Genomic DNA, 16191 nt, shown 5'->3' with positions numbered 1-16191 from the left:
TTTATTCCTCAAATTAATGGAAAAATATGTTATCTTAGATGAGTAGTTGGTTCCAAGTTTGTGCTAATGTACTGCTTATTTCTGTGGGTTGTTAGATTCAGCCAGGGAGGGATTATATAAGTGACTAGCTGTGCCCGGCCACGCGTTGCTGTGGCGTTGTCTGGTGGTGTTGGTGAGAAATGGTTGAGGTAGTGGTGGTATTGAATGTCTGTTGTATGGTTGTCTTTATGTTTAGTATGCACACTGAAGTGGATTATCTGGCAGTGTGGAGTCAAGATAATCCAGTTCAAAGCAGATAATATAAGATTCTAAATGGGTTATATAGCTGTGTGGAAGGGCCTTGAGTCTACACTGCCATATAATCCAGTTAAAATCTGATAATCTGTGGAAGAGGCCTAAGTGAGGCCTAACTGTGCCTGTCCCCTGGGCTGAGGAGGTTGCTAGGAGACCAAGTGGGCGGAGCTTAGCCTTCAAACTGGCAGCAATTGGATAAAAACTATTATTCCTCTCCCTCTAATTAGGACTTTATTTTTCTTTTCTTTTTGTTGTATCAACCTAGAGCCATGGATGATGGGTTGTGTTGTCAAATTTCGAGGTTGGGGGGCCTGTAGTTTTGTTGCTTTGTCCGCTGCCCTGATGCCATCACTCTTTTATATATATAGACTAGCTGTGCCCGGCCACGCATTGCTGTGGCGTTGTCTGGTGGTGTTGGTGAGAACTTGTTGAGGTAGTGGTGGTATTGAATGTCTGTTGTATGGTTGTGTTTATGTTTAGTATGCATTTGGTTGTTTGTGTACTGGGAAAGTGTTGTGGGTAGAGAGGGTCTATGTCCCTGTGTAGTATTGTATAGTATTTATACGTTGTCCATTGTGAATGCTTGGATTGTGTCTTGCTGCATAGTAGAAAGGGTTGGGCTGGATGGCCCTTAGGGGTCTCTCCAAACTCTTGGATTCTATGCTTCTATTATCATCATCATCATCATCATCATCATCATCATCATCATCATGTAGAGGCTGGATGGCCATCTGTCAGGAGTGCTTGGGTTGTGTCCTCCTGCATGGTAGAAGGAAGTTGATCTGGATGATCCTTAGGGGTCACTCCAAACCTTAGGATTGTATGCTGTTGTTGTTGTTATTATTAGTATTAGTATTAGTATTGAGAGGCTGGGTGGCCATCTGTTGGGAGTGCTTGGATTGTGTCCTGCATGGCAGAATTGGGTTGGACTGGATGGCCTTTAGGGGTGTCTCCTAACTGTCTGATGCTATGATTCGATGTGTATTATTATTGTGCAGATATTGGATGGCCATCTGTCAGGAGTGGTTGGATTGTGTCCTCCTGCATGATATAAGGAAGTTGAACTGGATGATCCTTAGGGGTATCTGCTAACCTTAGGATTGTATGATATTCTTATTCTTATTCTTATTGAGAAGCTGGGTGGCCATCTGTTGGGAGTACTTGGATTGTATCATCCAATGGCAGAGTTGGGTTGGACTGGATGGCCTTTAGGGGTCTCTCCTAACTGTCTGATTCTATGATTCGATTTGTATTATTACTGTGCAGATCTTGGATGGCCATCTGTCAGGAGTGCTTGGTTTGTGTCGTCCTGCATGGTAGAAGGAAGTTGAACTGGATGATCCTTAGAGGTGTCTCCTAACCTTATGATTGTATGATCATCATCATCTTCTTCTTCTTCTTCCTCTTTTTCTTCTTCTTCTTCTTCCTCTTTTTCTTCTTCTTCTTCTTCGGCTGGGTGTCCATCTGTTGGGCGTGCTTGGATTGTGTCCTCCATGGCAGAATTGGGTTGGACTGGATTACCACAATAATTATTTCATATTACAGTAGAATCTCACTTATCCAACATTCGCTTATCCAGTGTTCTGGATTATCCAACGCAGTCTGCCTTTTAGTAGTCAATGTTTTTGTAGTCAATGCTTTAAATTCATTGTGATATTTTGGTGCTAAATTTGTAAATACAGTAATTACAACATAGCATTACTGAGTATTGAACTACCTTTTCTGTCAAATTTGTTGTATAACATGATGTTTGATGCTTAATTTGTATAATCATTACCTAATTTGATGTTTAATCGGCTTTTCCTGAATCCCTTCTTATTATCCAACATATTCACTTATCCAACGTTCTGCCGTCCTGTTTATGTTGGATAAGTGATACTCTACTGTATATTTATAATCTTATATTATCTGCTTAGAACTGGATTATATGAGGCCCCTTATACACAGCTGTATAAAATGCACACTGAAGTGAATTATCTGGCAGTGTGGACTCAAGATAATCTGGTTCAAAGCAGATAATATAAGATTATAAATAGGTTATATAGCTGTGTGGAAGGGCCTTGAGTCTACACTACCATATAATCCAGTTAAAATCAGATAATCTGTATCTTATAGGCAGTGTGGAAGAGGCCTGAGGCCTAACTGTGCCTGTCCCCTGGGCTGAGTAGGTTGCTAGGAGACCAAGTGGGCAGAGTTTAACCTTGTAACTGGAAGCAATTGGATAAAGAACAATTATTCCTTTCCCTCTAATTAAGACTTTATTTTTCTTTTCTTTTTGTTGTATGAACATAGAGGCATGGATGAGGGGTTGTGTTGCCAAGTTTAGTGTTTCTGGGATGTGTAGTTTTGTTGTTTTGTCCTAGGCTGAATTTTTTTTACCCTTTTATATATATAGATATGTGGATTCCTTTAGCTCAGTGGAGGAACCACTTGCAAAATGTTTGTTTTAAATTTCTCCTAGATTTTAATGGTGGCACACATGGTGATGGAGGCACAGCCAGGCACACATTATTGTTAATACTATTACCATAATCATCATTATTATTTGGCCATTGCTTTCATTAGTGACTTTTCCCCCTTATCCACATCATAGTTCATCGCGTAAAGCAGAGAGAGTTGTCTCAACATTTTAACATACACATTATTTAGTTGCTTGTGATTTCCTTCCCCCCCCCCATCATTTTGAAATGTATTTGTCGTGCAATGCTTTTGACACGAAATAAATAAATAAAACATACACATGTACAAACACGCACGCATGCGCGCGCACACACACACACGGAAACCAGAGCATTTTACATAAGTTGCCAAAGAAGAATCACATGGATATTTGTAAGAAATGAGCAAAGTAACACAAGATATTAGTTACTTATCCTATCTTTTTCCCAACCTTCAAGAGGACTATAACCCCATCAAGACTGAATCCAGGAGCTACAGACCTATCTAGCACAGGTTGAATCCTTATCTGACCTGCCTTTTTACTGACCAGTAGAATGAGGTTTTCCTTTGTGTATGCTAATCCAGTCCAGTACCAGTTTAGAACTGAATCAATATTATTGGCGGAGGGGACTAATACAATTGGCTGTCATAGTGAAATCAAACTCCAAAAGCTTTGGACAACCTTTCCTAGTAGTTTCATGAACATGTTAAATAGCATGGGAGACAGAATCAAATTATCCTGAAATGGATCAGATAATTTGTCTCATCCAGGAAACCCTGAAGCTGGGAAGCTACCATATGCTCCTGAAATTAAATATTGGAAACAGGCTGGTAGTTTTCCAACATTTTGTCAGCAATGATGTTATAACTATTTTATTTAGGCATGATGGAACCCTGCCTTGTTTTAGTAAGGCACTGTCTGTGCCGTCCGCCGGACAGTAAAAAACTATAAAACTGAAACGTGCTGTCCTTTATCCGGGCGAACTGCAAATCCCTATAAGCTGTCCTATAGATATTGAACGACTGAGTCTGGATAACTTCAAAAAAGGATGTTTATTCATACAAGGTTGTAAACCTGGCACAGATCTTAAAGTTGCAGAAAATGAAACAAATTTCTATAGGTTTTAGTCACAGAATTATCCCTGGTTCCAGAAGGCAAAGGTGATTATAAAACCACTATACCCTAATCACGCTGCCTATATTAGAAGGAGAAACTCTTTCCTTCCCTATCTTTACAGCAAAGATTAGTTCTAGAAGCGATGGAATAACTCTGCTCCTCTAACTAGATTTCCTATTCCAGATCAATATAATTCAATACTTATCTAATTTGGATAGGCTTAGATTGGCCTGGTTTTGAGGATGATTTGTCCCAGTTAGCCTTGCACAGCTCCAGCACGTTGGAAGACTATAGCCAGAATGAAGCTCCAAAATGGAGACTAGACCCTGGTAAAAAGGGCGGTCCTAAGATGTTGCACTCTTTGACCAATCACTGCAAAGAAAACTGCAGCCAGCTCTTGCAGATTCCAAGCCACCTTTCCTAGGCCTTTGCAGCCAGAGGCTCAAACAAAATGTAAAGGAGGGAAAACAAACAAACGACCAATAGGTAAGGCAAACCATCGTCCTGGGGGACGGAACACTCCCCGCTAAATTCCCAGGATGTGGGAATTTACCAATCAAAAACATACAAACACCTTTGTATACACAACAATAAAACAGTGTAAAACTTACACACTTTGGACAAGCAACACGAGATTGCTGGTTGGTCTGTCCAGGACAGACATTTTGTCCTTACTATGAGTCTTTACCTGAACTTTTCTAACCTTACCGTCAGGGCAAGGAAAGGTCTTTAGTGTAATGCCCATAGGCCAGGCATAGCGGGGCAAGTCTTTGTCCTGTAGCAACACAAGGTTTCCCACCTTGAAATTGTCCTCTGGGGTTTGCCAGAGTCTTCTGGTTGGAAGCTGGCTTAAGTATTCGGCCTTCCACCTCTTCCTGAAGTGGTTGGCTAAGGTCTGCACATGCAAAATTGGTGCCACAGTCCGATCGAATTGACTTAATTGGCCCTCTGAGGGCTATGAACCTTTTCAATGCATTTAAAAATGATGAAGTGTCCATTCCCTCTACATCCTCAATATAGACAGTTCGTTTTGACAAACAAGTAAACAAAACCGCACATCTTTTGTTATTTACAACACCACCCCTGGTTTTCCTAGTGACAACCTCCCAAGGACCAAACACATCGATTCCCACATGGGAAAAGGGGGGGTCTGTCAAAGTCCTGTCCTGAGGTGACTCAGCCATCAGCTGACTCTGAGTCGCCGACATTTGACACACTTAAAAATAACACTGCTGACCAAACTTTTAGCATTTACCACCCACAGGCCTTCATTTCTAAGGGTCGCCTCAGTCAGAGTTCTACCTTGATGATGGATTTTCTCATGGTAGTGACGAACCAACAACAAAGCAATATGGCTATTGGGGGGTACAATGATAGGGTTCTTTATACACACTTTGAGTTTAGCCTTAGCTAACCTCCCTCCCACTCTTAAAATGCCCTCCTTGTCTAGAAATGGGTTTAACTCACGCAAGAAACTCCGGCTGGGGGTGTCAATCCCTTGTTCTAACCTGGCTATTTCTAGACTAAACTCATGCCTCTGAACTGACCTGAATATTACTCCCTTAGCCTTCAACATGTCCTGAACTTGCAAAGGCTGACTATCTTTGCAGACTAAGCGATGTATAAGCCTAGCAACTGCTCTAAGAAGACTGTGCCACTCCGAAAAACGTTCAAAACGGTGTGGTTCCAGGCAAGATCTTTGGCCCATCTTGATTTCTGTGGTCATCTTGCAAACTTTCACCTCTGGAACAGACTCGGGCAATTCTGTATTATCGGTGGGAGAAAAGGCTGATGGAAAATTGACTTCGGTTAAGCATCTGGGGCCTGTCAGCCAACTTGAACTTGACACTCGTTGAGCTGAAGCTCCTCTGGAAGCGATGTCAGCTGGGTTGTTGCTGGTGGCGACATGGTGCCACTGGCTAGGCGTAGAACTGGATAGAATGTTGTTGATTCTATTAGCCACATACACCTTGAATCTTTTGGTTGTGTTGTTGATGTAACCAAGCACAACTGTACTGTCCGTGTGGAAATGGACATCTTGAAACAAGTCTCCTATCTCTTGCTGGATGATGCGCCAGAGCTGGACAGCAAGAACTGCTGCACACAATTCCAGCCGGGGTATTGAAGTTCCCATAGGAGCTATTTTAGCCTTTGCCATGATGAATCCTGCGTGACAAAAATCTCTGTCCCTTTGTCGCATGTATGCCACAGCTGCTATAGCTTGCTCAGATGCGTCACAGAAGATGTGAAGTTCTGTGGTGGGTTCTATCATCGCCTTGCAGGGAACAAATTGTCTGGGAACTGTGATGGTTTCCAGTCCTTCAGCTTGAGAAGTCCAATTTGCCCAAGCTGCTTTCACCGATGGGGTCAGCTCTTGATCCCATCCTATCTTCTTCAGTGACCAGAGTCTTTTTTCTGTCACATGCCTATTGTTTGGCAAAGTGGGTTTTTCTGCTTTAAAAGGCAGAGGGGCTATCCAATTTCCCTCGGGACTCCGGGAAACTTGAGAGTTCATGATCTCTAAAAACCTCTGTTCATCTTTGGAAAGCGCTGTAGTTTCATCCCTTTCGGAGACCTCAAAGATGGAAGAATACTCTGGTGTTATTGCTTGGCAGTAGACTGAGATATGACTTAGGCAACTGCGCACAAGTGTAGGACGTCCACCTTTAAGCACCTGTGCTTGATTGGAGTCCAACGACGATGGTGGGTGCATCTTGTTTATGCACACTGGGCCTATGACTGTCCAGCCTAATGGCAATTGTTGTGCGATAGGTGCACCTGGAGGTCCTTTAACTTGGTCGTTCACACAGAACAAGCTCGGGCAGTCCGAGCCAAGCAAAAGGGCAATGTCCACATCTGGCCGAAAGGCTGGTATAGCATTCTTTAACCGTCGCAAATGTGGATGAGCCTCCACAACTTCTCTAGTTACAATTTGTTTTTTGTTCCGAGGGATGGAGGAACACTCAATCAGGTCTGGCAACTTGAACTGTCTCTTCTGGTCGCAAGAGGAGACAACAAAGCCAGATGCTATGCGACCCTGCAACTTCTTTTTTCCTGCACACGTAGTCATAGTGTAGTCGACCATCTTGGTTTTAAGGTCAAACATGCGGAAGAACTCTGGAGTAGCCAGGGAGGCGTCGCTCTGTGAATCCAGGGCCACATAGAGTCTCTTTCTAAGCCAAGGGCTCTTGGCTGGATATACATCCGCTAGGCAGATAGGATGACAAACTCTGTACTGGTGCGAGTCAGAACACAGCTCTGTACAGGCGACTGCTGAAACTTCCACCTGCATCTCTGGTGCGGCTGGCTTGTCGGTGTCTTCGACTGCTGACTTTTCTTTTGGTGAAGCGTTCTCTTTGGGGTGGGAGATGATATTGGAGTTGTGCATTGCGGTGCAATGCTTGAGGCTGTTGCATTTCTCACACTTGATGTTTTCTTTGCAGTTGGATGCAAAGTGTGGAGTTGCTCCGCAGCATCTAAAGCAGATTCCCTGCTTTTGAACTAGCTGTTGCCTTTCTTTGTATGTCTTTCTACTAAACTCCCTGCAGTTGGCCAAGCTGTGAGGCTTTTGGTGAATAGGGCAAAGCAACTCTTTTACCTCCGACCTGGGTTCATCAGTCTTGTGTTGAGTTTCGACTGCCTTTACGCTGACAGGTCTATTGGCCTCTCTAGATGGTTTCTTGTCCACTTTAGGTGCCTTCTCTGGCTGGGTCCCTTGGTATAAGGTGGGGAGGCCCGTCTGTGGATCATTCCTTTCTCTGGCTGCCCTGGTGATGAACTGGACCAAATGAGAAAATGGAGGGTATGCCTGGGAGTGGGCCTCCTTGTAGTTGAAGACCTCCTGTCCCCAGCGTTCTTGCAAAGTGAAGGGCAGCTTGGTCAAGATCTGCCTCTGGGATAGGTGCTGATCGAGGCACTTCAAACCGGGCAGTTCTGGATTCTCCTTGGCCGACTCTAATTCCGCAAGGAGATCGCTAAGGTCCCACAAGAGTTTGAAGTCTTTGAGTTTTAAAGCTGGGAACCTTTGGAGCTTGTCCATAAGAGATGCTTCAATCTCTGTGCTGGCCCCATACCTCTGCTGCAACCTGGCCCAGGCCTTTTCCAGGGCTTTGTCGGGATCGGCTACGTGGGCTGCGTAGATCTTCTTAACTTGTGAGGATGAGGCTGGGCCCAACCATGCAGCCAGAAGAGTCAGTTCTTCCTCAGGCAATAACTTTAAGTCTCTGATTGCTCTCTGGAAGGTGGCCTTCCAGAGAAGAAATTCCTCAGGCTTGTCCGAAAACTTTTCGACACCCTTGTCCTTAAGATCTCTTCTGGGGCTTCTGATGATGGAGACAAGCTGGGACTCTGACGTCGAAGGGAACAATTGAGGAGTTTGCTGTTGTGGAGTGGACTCCCACCGTGTACCTTGCGTCAACCTTTGGCCTCTTGGAGGGATGACATCGACCACTGACGAATCGATGGTTCCCTGTGCAGCTGTCTGTAGGGGCCAACTAGCACTCGGCCTTGAGGCCCTGATTGACTGACCTAGGGTTTTAGCAGGAGGCACAGGTAGCTCGAGCAAGGGTGAGCTCCCCGCTATGACGCTCTGCTCTGCAGGAAACTCAAAAGTGACTTTGGGGCCCTGCTCTGGGTAAGGAGAGAAGTCTCCCTGTTCCTCATCCGAAAACTGGCTGTTCATGCTGCCAAGGTGCGCAAACACTTTGGCAGAAGGATCCTGTATTGGTAACTGGCTTACATTTTCTTCTGTGAGTGGCTCAATTAGGGCTTTGGCCAAAGTCTCAGCCCTTACCCTTTTGGCTGCGGCATCCATCTTTATTCTAAGCATCTCTATACGAGCCTGTTCTATTTGCATTTCGCTTTGTCTACGGGCCTGTTCTATTTGCAGTCGTTGCTCTTCTTCTTTAAAGGGAAGGGTGAGATCAGCTGCCTTAGCATCAGCCTCCGCCCCCGCTACCTTGCTCTTTAGCTCTAGACGTGCAGCCTCCTTAATGTGCAAGGCAGCTAGGGAAGAGATGGCACTCCCAGCAGCAGAAGACTTGCTAGAGTGGCTATGTTTAGATGATGCACACTCCCTTAGTTTAGATACCTGGCTAGAGCGGTTGGACTTAAGACTAAGTGCCACAGCAGGTGATTTTAAAAGATTGGTCTCATGGCTGCATAAGGAAGACTGATTTCCTTTTGGCTCAGACCTTAGATTAACAGGTGGAGAACTAAATTCCAAGGCATCTAGAATTGCCCTCACCTTATTTTCTTTCTCATTAGTGTCAGCTAAGACACTCACTATTTCTAACTCTGAATCCTTGGCGTTAATGCGCTCGAGGACCTGGACTATCTTAGACACCAAACCCCTCCAGAGACCGAAGGTCTCTTCAAGGTCTGTCTGTAATATGGATGGCACCCTTGTAATACCCAAGCTCTCAATTCTGTCCATCAATGTTACAATTCGCTCCCATGCCGAACCTAACCTCACATGGAGGAGCTCCTTTTCATCTATTAGATGGGCTAGCATCTTGGCTGAAGGGTGCTTTATCCTTTGGGGCCTTTCATTCCTACTTTCAGCCTCAGAAGGAGGTATACCATCTGTATCATCTTGAAATTGCATAGACATTATGTATTCTTAATAGCAAGTAAATTTACAACAAAGGCAAATACAACATACCAGCAAGTAAATTTACAATAAAAGCAAATGCAATATATAATACAATGCACAACACTTAACCATAGCAATATATATCACTAAGTAACTATACTTTACAAAGATTGTGACCTTTGGCGCCAGACTTTGGTAGGCAAGCTGCAAAATGTCAACTGACAGCAACTTGCCACTTGATACCTCCCTTGCCCGAGTGACGTAAACTGCCAAAATGGCGACTTCGCCAAATTTTCAAGCACCTCGTGCTCTGCGGCTCGAGGCCTGCCGCCGAAGGAGCACCGAGGCTGGCTTTGGAAAGGAGGAGAGAAGAGACGCCTCCTCCCCGCTGTGAAGGGAGGTCACCACCGCAGGTCGATGAAGCAGGTCACCACCGCAGGACGATGAGGCAGGTCACCACCGCAGGACGATGAGGCAGGTCACCACCGCAGGACGATGAGGCAGGTCACCACCGCAGGACGATGAGGGAGGTCACCACCGCAGGACGATGAGGCAGGTCACCACCGCAGGACGATGAGGCAGGTCACCACCGCAGGACGATGAGGCAGGTCACCGCCGCAGGTCAATGAGGCAGGTCACCACCGCAGGACGATGAGGCAGGTCACCACCGCCGGACCATGAGGCAGGTCAAAGCCGGCCGAGTGCTCCGGCCGAACTCCTGATGAAGAGGCTGTCAAAGCCGGTTGAGTGCTCCGGCCGAACTCGCAGCAGCGTTGCCAGGCCTGTCCAGGTTCTAGCCTGGTTCTGGTGGGCTCCACGCCTCAGAGCCAGGCAAAGAACTGTCGCTGGTGCTCCGCGGCTCGAGGTCTACCGCCGAGGGAGCCCTGGACGTTGCTGGGAACTGCACAGCCTGTGCAAACCCAGAAAGCCACTGGGCTACGTGCGCACACGCGAGCCAAATAGCAAGGAAATAGAGCCCCACTATTTGACTCCTTCAGGTCTGAGAGCGGGCTCCACTGCCTCAGACGCTGGTAGAGTCTTTAGGTATGCAGACTGAGCTCAGGCGGAAAAGCCGCAGCCTATACTAAAACTTCCTAAACTATAAAAAACTATAAAGCTGTGCAAGCTAGCTGAAGCGGAAAAACCGCTGATCAACCTCAAAACTGTGCCGTCCGCCGGACAGTAAAAAACTATAAAACTGAAACGTGCTGTCCTTTATCCGGGCGAACTGCAAATCCCTATAAGCTGTCCTATAGATATTGAACGACTGAGTCTGGATAACTTCAAAAAAGGATGTTTATTCATACAAGGTTGTAAACCTGGCACAGATCTTAAAGTTGCAGAAAATGAAACAAATTTCTATAGGTTTTAGTCACAGAATTATCCCTGGTTCCAGAAGGCAAAGGTGATTATAAAACCACTATACCCTAATCACGCTGCCTATATTAGAAGGAGAAACTCTTTCCTTCCCTATCTTTACAACAAAGATTAGTTCTAGAAGCGATGGAATAACTCTGCTCCTCTAACTAGATTTCCTATTCCAGATCAATATAATTCAATACTTATCTAATTTGGATAGGCTTAGATTGGCCTGGTTTTGAGGATGATTTGTCCCAGTTAGCCTTGCACAGCTCCAGCACGTTGGAAGACTATAGCCAGAATGAAGCTCCAAAATGGAGACTAGACCCTGGTAAAAAGGGCGGTCCTAAGATGTTGCACTCTTTGACCAATCACTGCAAAGAAAACTGCAGCCAGCTCTTGCAGATTCCAAGCCACCTTTCCTAGGCCTTTGCAGCCAGAGGCTCAAACAAAATGTAAAGGAGGGAAAACAAACAAACGACCAATAGGTAAGGCAAACCATCGTCCTGGGGGACGGAACACTGTCCATTCCCTCTAATCACTCTGAGCCTTATTGTACAAGTCCTTCTCCAGCTACAAATGTGCTATCTGTAAAATGCTATGCAATTGGGACTGAGTCTTTTCTTGTACACCTTCAGACTTGTTCTGGGATCACAGCACCCATTAGCACCAAAACCTTATCGCACACAGACTGCCTACCCACTACATCCTCCAAAATTATCCCATCCAATTTTCATTGTTTCTTTTCTGAGAAGTGTTGGGGGAAGGGGGGAAGGCAGGAGGAGAGAGCCCAAGTGAATCAAAAGCCAACTGGGGGGCTTCCTCAGAGGAGTCTCACCCACCTCACCTCCTTCCTTCATACATTTTACAATCATGGCATTGTGGAAAGAAATCCAGGTATTATTCCTATGTGGAAAGGGATAAGCAGAAAATCAAACAGCTTTCTAGTAATTATCTTCTAGTCTGACCCTCCTGTGATTAGTACAATATTAGATATGAAAGATGTGTAATTGACTAATGGAACAGCTGGACTACACCTATGGACCACATGATTTACCCTGTTGTATGGACTCAAATGTGTTTAATTGTTTTTAATTGTATTTTAGTATTTTATTTTAGTTTAAATTGTTGTTTTATTGTACTCTGTTTTTAAAGGCATTGAATTGTTGCCTATGTTGTGAAACTGCCTTGAGTCCCCTCTGGGGTTGAGAAGGCAGGATAAAGTGCCGAAAATAAATAAAAATATATAAATAAACTCCCAGAAATCCCAGCCAGTTTACCAGCTGTTAGGATTTCTGGGAGTTGAAGGCCAAAACATCTGGGGATCCACAGGTTGACAACCAATGCTATAGCAGCACACTTATATATGTGTGAATGTGTGAGAGAGAATAAGATATGATCATTCTGTGAAATTCTACTATTGTCACGGTGAGAGGAGAGATGGCATATAGTAGGGGCAGTAATGTGGTGCTTGCCTTGCCAGTAATGTCTACTCAAATGTTAGTTTCAGGGAATTCAATTGTGATCATTCGTAGAGATTTATTTAGTCATATTCTGTCTTTCTCCCATGTTAGGACTCAAGGCAGCGCACTGGCATAACATGTGGTGGTAGGGAGCAGATTGTTAACTCATGGGAGCTAACTTGGTTTTTTTCCAGAACAGGCAAAACCAGGTGCAGAATAGTGGACCATGGTGATGGGAATAGAAATGGAAAATAAAGTGGTTTCAAGCTACATTGTCATCCCAGGGATTTTTGTTACTGCTTTCGATTTTCAGATCCTCCTTCTCTCCCCTCTTACCCACTTCCACATCCTGGGTCAACGTATCCACAGCTCTGAGCAAATACTACACTTTAACTCTTACTAATATAGGGACCATTCGTTTCCCTGAATGGACTGGCAAATGGCGAGAGTTTAGTTTGTTTCAGGATAAACTCAAAGAAGTGCCAACCCCCTCTTTCCTCTCCTCTCTGGAGCTTCATCTGGCCTTTAGGGTAATTTCTCGATATAGCCTCAGGGTTCAACTCACTTTTGGGTTCTCCCCCATGTTCTTATAGCACTTTTAACTTCCTCCATGTTTACAAGTCTCACTTAGTGCACTTTGATCAGCCCATCCTTATGTTTTATTGCTGCGTTTTAACTTCGTCTTATTTTATTTATTTATTTATTTATTTATTTTTCAAACTTATATGCCGCCACTCCCCTAGGGCTCGGAGCGGCTTACAAGAACTGGCTAAAATCAACAATTTAAAAAAACATCTTAAAAACATCTTTAAAAACATCTTAAAAACATCCTAAAAGCACCTTTTAAAACATCAACAACAGAACTCAAAAGCCTGTCGAAACAGATGTGTCTTACATGCCCTGCGGAAGGCCAACAAGTCCCGCAAGGCACGAACTTCAGGTGGCAAGGTGTTCCAGAGAGATGGCGCCACTACTGAAAAGGCTCTGCGTCTAGTTGCAGTTAGATGAAAAGTCTTAAAACTGGGGACTTCCAGTAGGTCTTGGTCCTCAGAATGGAGGGATCTCTGGGGTTTGTAGGGAGTGAGGCGGTCCCTCAGGTACATCGGCCCTAGACCATGTAAGGCCTTGAAGGTAAGCACCATCACTTTGAAAGTTTTAGTTTGGAGCTTTTAATTCAGTTCATGTAACTGAATTAAAAGCTCCAAACTAAAAAAAAATAAAAAAAAGTGATCCGGTGCTCAATTGGTAACCAGTGCAGCTGCCGTAAGATTGGTGTTATGTGGCATCTTATCGGGACTCCGGCAAGGAGCCGGGCAGCTGCATTTTGCACCAATTTGAGCTTCCGGATCACCGACACAGGAAGGCCAATGTAAAGGGCGTTACAGTACAGTACGTTAATGGTTTGATTTTAATTGTATGTTTTAATTTTTCATTCGTGCGTTTTCGGTATTTGATGTTTTTGTATGTATACTTGTTTTGTAAGCTGCCCTGAGTCCCTGCGGGGAGATAGAGGCGGGGTACAAGAATAAATTATTATTATTAAAAATTATTATTTTGAATGTCTAGCAAGGAAAATGGCGATGGCCAGAATAGCTGGCCTATGAGGTAATATGGCCACTTTCCCCTGTCTACAAAATGACCATCAACTTATTGATAGCTCATATCAAAATCCATAATTTTGCTCCCCAAATCTGCCCTCAACAGACACATGAGGTCAAACTATATATGAATGTATATAGTGCTCCTCCCCCCAAATGCACAACTTTCCTGAAAAGGTTGCACATATTTCTGTAACATTCAAAAACAGCATTTTCTGTAAATCATGCAGTTTTACTTGAAACTGTGCATCTCTCTGAAGAACAACTCTGCAGTTGTAAATCCTTTTCGCTGCTTCTTTTCTTAACTTTTCTCTCCCTTTCTTCCAGTGCCTGCCTACTCCAGGTCACCGATCACTTCTTATCCTAGCTAATTTGCTTCATCCCACCAAGGTTGTTCCTCCTCTGCTATCTTCTCCTCTTGCATTATACTAGTAACAAAACTTGAAAAAAATTCTATTCCTCGTTCGAAAGTGTTATTTCCTATTTCATTGTGTAGTACTTACTTGGAAAGTACTTGTTATACTCCAGAAACGTAGTTTTTGTCGCAAACTATGTTGAATTGGTTGAGACTCTATGAAATATTCATTGAGAAACTATAGCAAAATGTGCTGCAGGATGTCCCATAAAAACAAAGTTTTTGCAGTTTAATAAACCTTTCCTATGTTTTTATGATATAACCAATTAGAAAATGACATTTATAACCCAGGAACAAAAATCTTGTTACATAGTGTTATCATTTGTATGCAGTTCCTCACTGCAATCTTTCAGTCTGTGTTTACTTATCCATATGTATGCAAGTAGTAATTTCATTCCAATGATTTGATTGGAATGATGAGAAGGTGCACCACAATTCTATTAGGTGGAAAAAAAAAGTCCTTGCTGAATTTCAGTAAATGGGAAAGAGACTTCACTGCAACTGCAAAGGTTTCAGAAAGACCAATAGTGGAGCTGTGGTCCTTTCTTTCTCCTCCATTCCCTTTGTAAATTACAGAGTGTTGCTCACAGTTAATGCACTGTGTGGGAGTGTGGGTGGTGCGTAATGGAAGAGAAAATAGTCATAGTTTTCACAGTTGAGTTGCACAACTTTAGAGCTTAGCATTCAAGGAGTATTCTACTTCTCTTTTCAATATTACAGAACTCAGACACTAAAAGCAGCACAGTTTTAGGGGGACGGGCTGTGGCACAGGCTGGTTAGCAGCCAGCTGCAATAAATCACTCTGACCAAGAGGTCATGAGTCTGAGGCCAGCACGTGTCGGGGTGAGCACCCGACAATTAAAAAATAAAATATAGCCCTTGCTCGTTGCTGACCTATGCAACCCAAAGATAGTTGCATCTATCAAGTAGGAAATTTAGATACCACTTATATGTGGGGAGGCTAATTTATGACACCATAAAAACCATCCAGCCACCGTTGGAATGAGGAAGTGCCGTTGCAGTGGATGATGAGCAGCTGCTCCCCCTGTGGCCGGAATCAAGCATACCCTCAGGAAGCTGGAAGCTGGAGAAGGTTTAAATTGCCTCTGCGTCTGTCTCTGTCTCTGTTCTATGTTATATGGCATTGAATGTTTGCCTTATATGTGTACAATGTGATCCGCCCTGTGTCCCCTTTGGGGTGAGAAGGGCGGAATATAAATACTGTAAATAAATACATAAATAAATTTAGGATAGGTATGCTTCTTTGCCTTGGAAAGTTGTTCAGTATTCCAATGGTGCCAGTTTTCAGGCTGCACAGAGTTGCCAAAGTTGTTCAATTCTGCTTCATGGAAAATAACAGTAAAAAGTTCCAGCAAAGTGCAAGAACCTTCCAAATACTATTTTTCTTCTGGTCAGGGTTTCCCAAGTGGTCAGAAACACCAAATATCATCCACCTTCAGGGAATTGTTAAATACTAGGCTTGATCGATCCACGAAAAATTTGATTCTAAACTCGTTTCAAAACTAGAGGGGGGCAGCTTTTCGTTTCTGATGGTATTTCCGAATTTGGCCCCCCAAAAAATTCGAAATTAACGAAAATTCGTTATTTTCTAAATTAATTCGTTAATGGCGGACGCGCATGCGCAATTCCCAAAAACAGCACAGAGGGAGAGGACTTTACAGGACTCTCCCACCCTCATTTTTTGAGTGATCTTCTTCCAACTTGGTACAGTGGTAGAACACATTTAACACTGATAGCTCACCAAAATTTGGAACGTTTCCCTTATCCCCTGAGTTTTGGCGAATTTCCATAGCTTTTATAATAAACCATTTTTTAATAATTGCAGAAATCTGTTCCTGGTTTGAAAGTCTTATTTCCTGTTAAATTGGGTTGTCTTTACTGTGAAAGTCATT

This window comes from Anolis carolinensis, chromosome 2 (assembly GCF_035594765.1).
Source record: "Anolis carolinensis isolate JA03-04 chromosome 2, rAnoCar3.1.pri, whole genome shotgun sequence".
In the NCBI taxonomy this organism is placed as follows: domain Eukaryota; kingdom Metazoa; phylum Chordata; class Lepidosauria; order Squamata; family Dactyloidae; genus Anolis; species Anolis carolinensis.
This window is presented reverse-complemented; position numbering follows the sequence as displayed.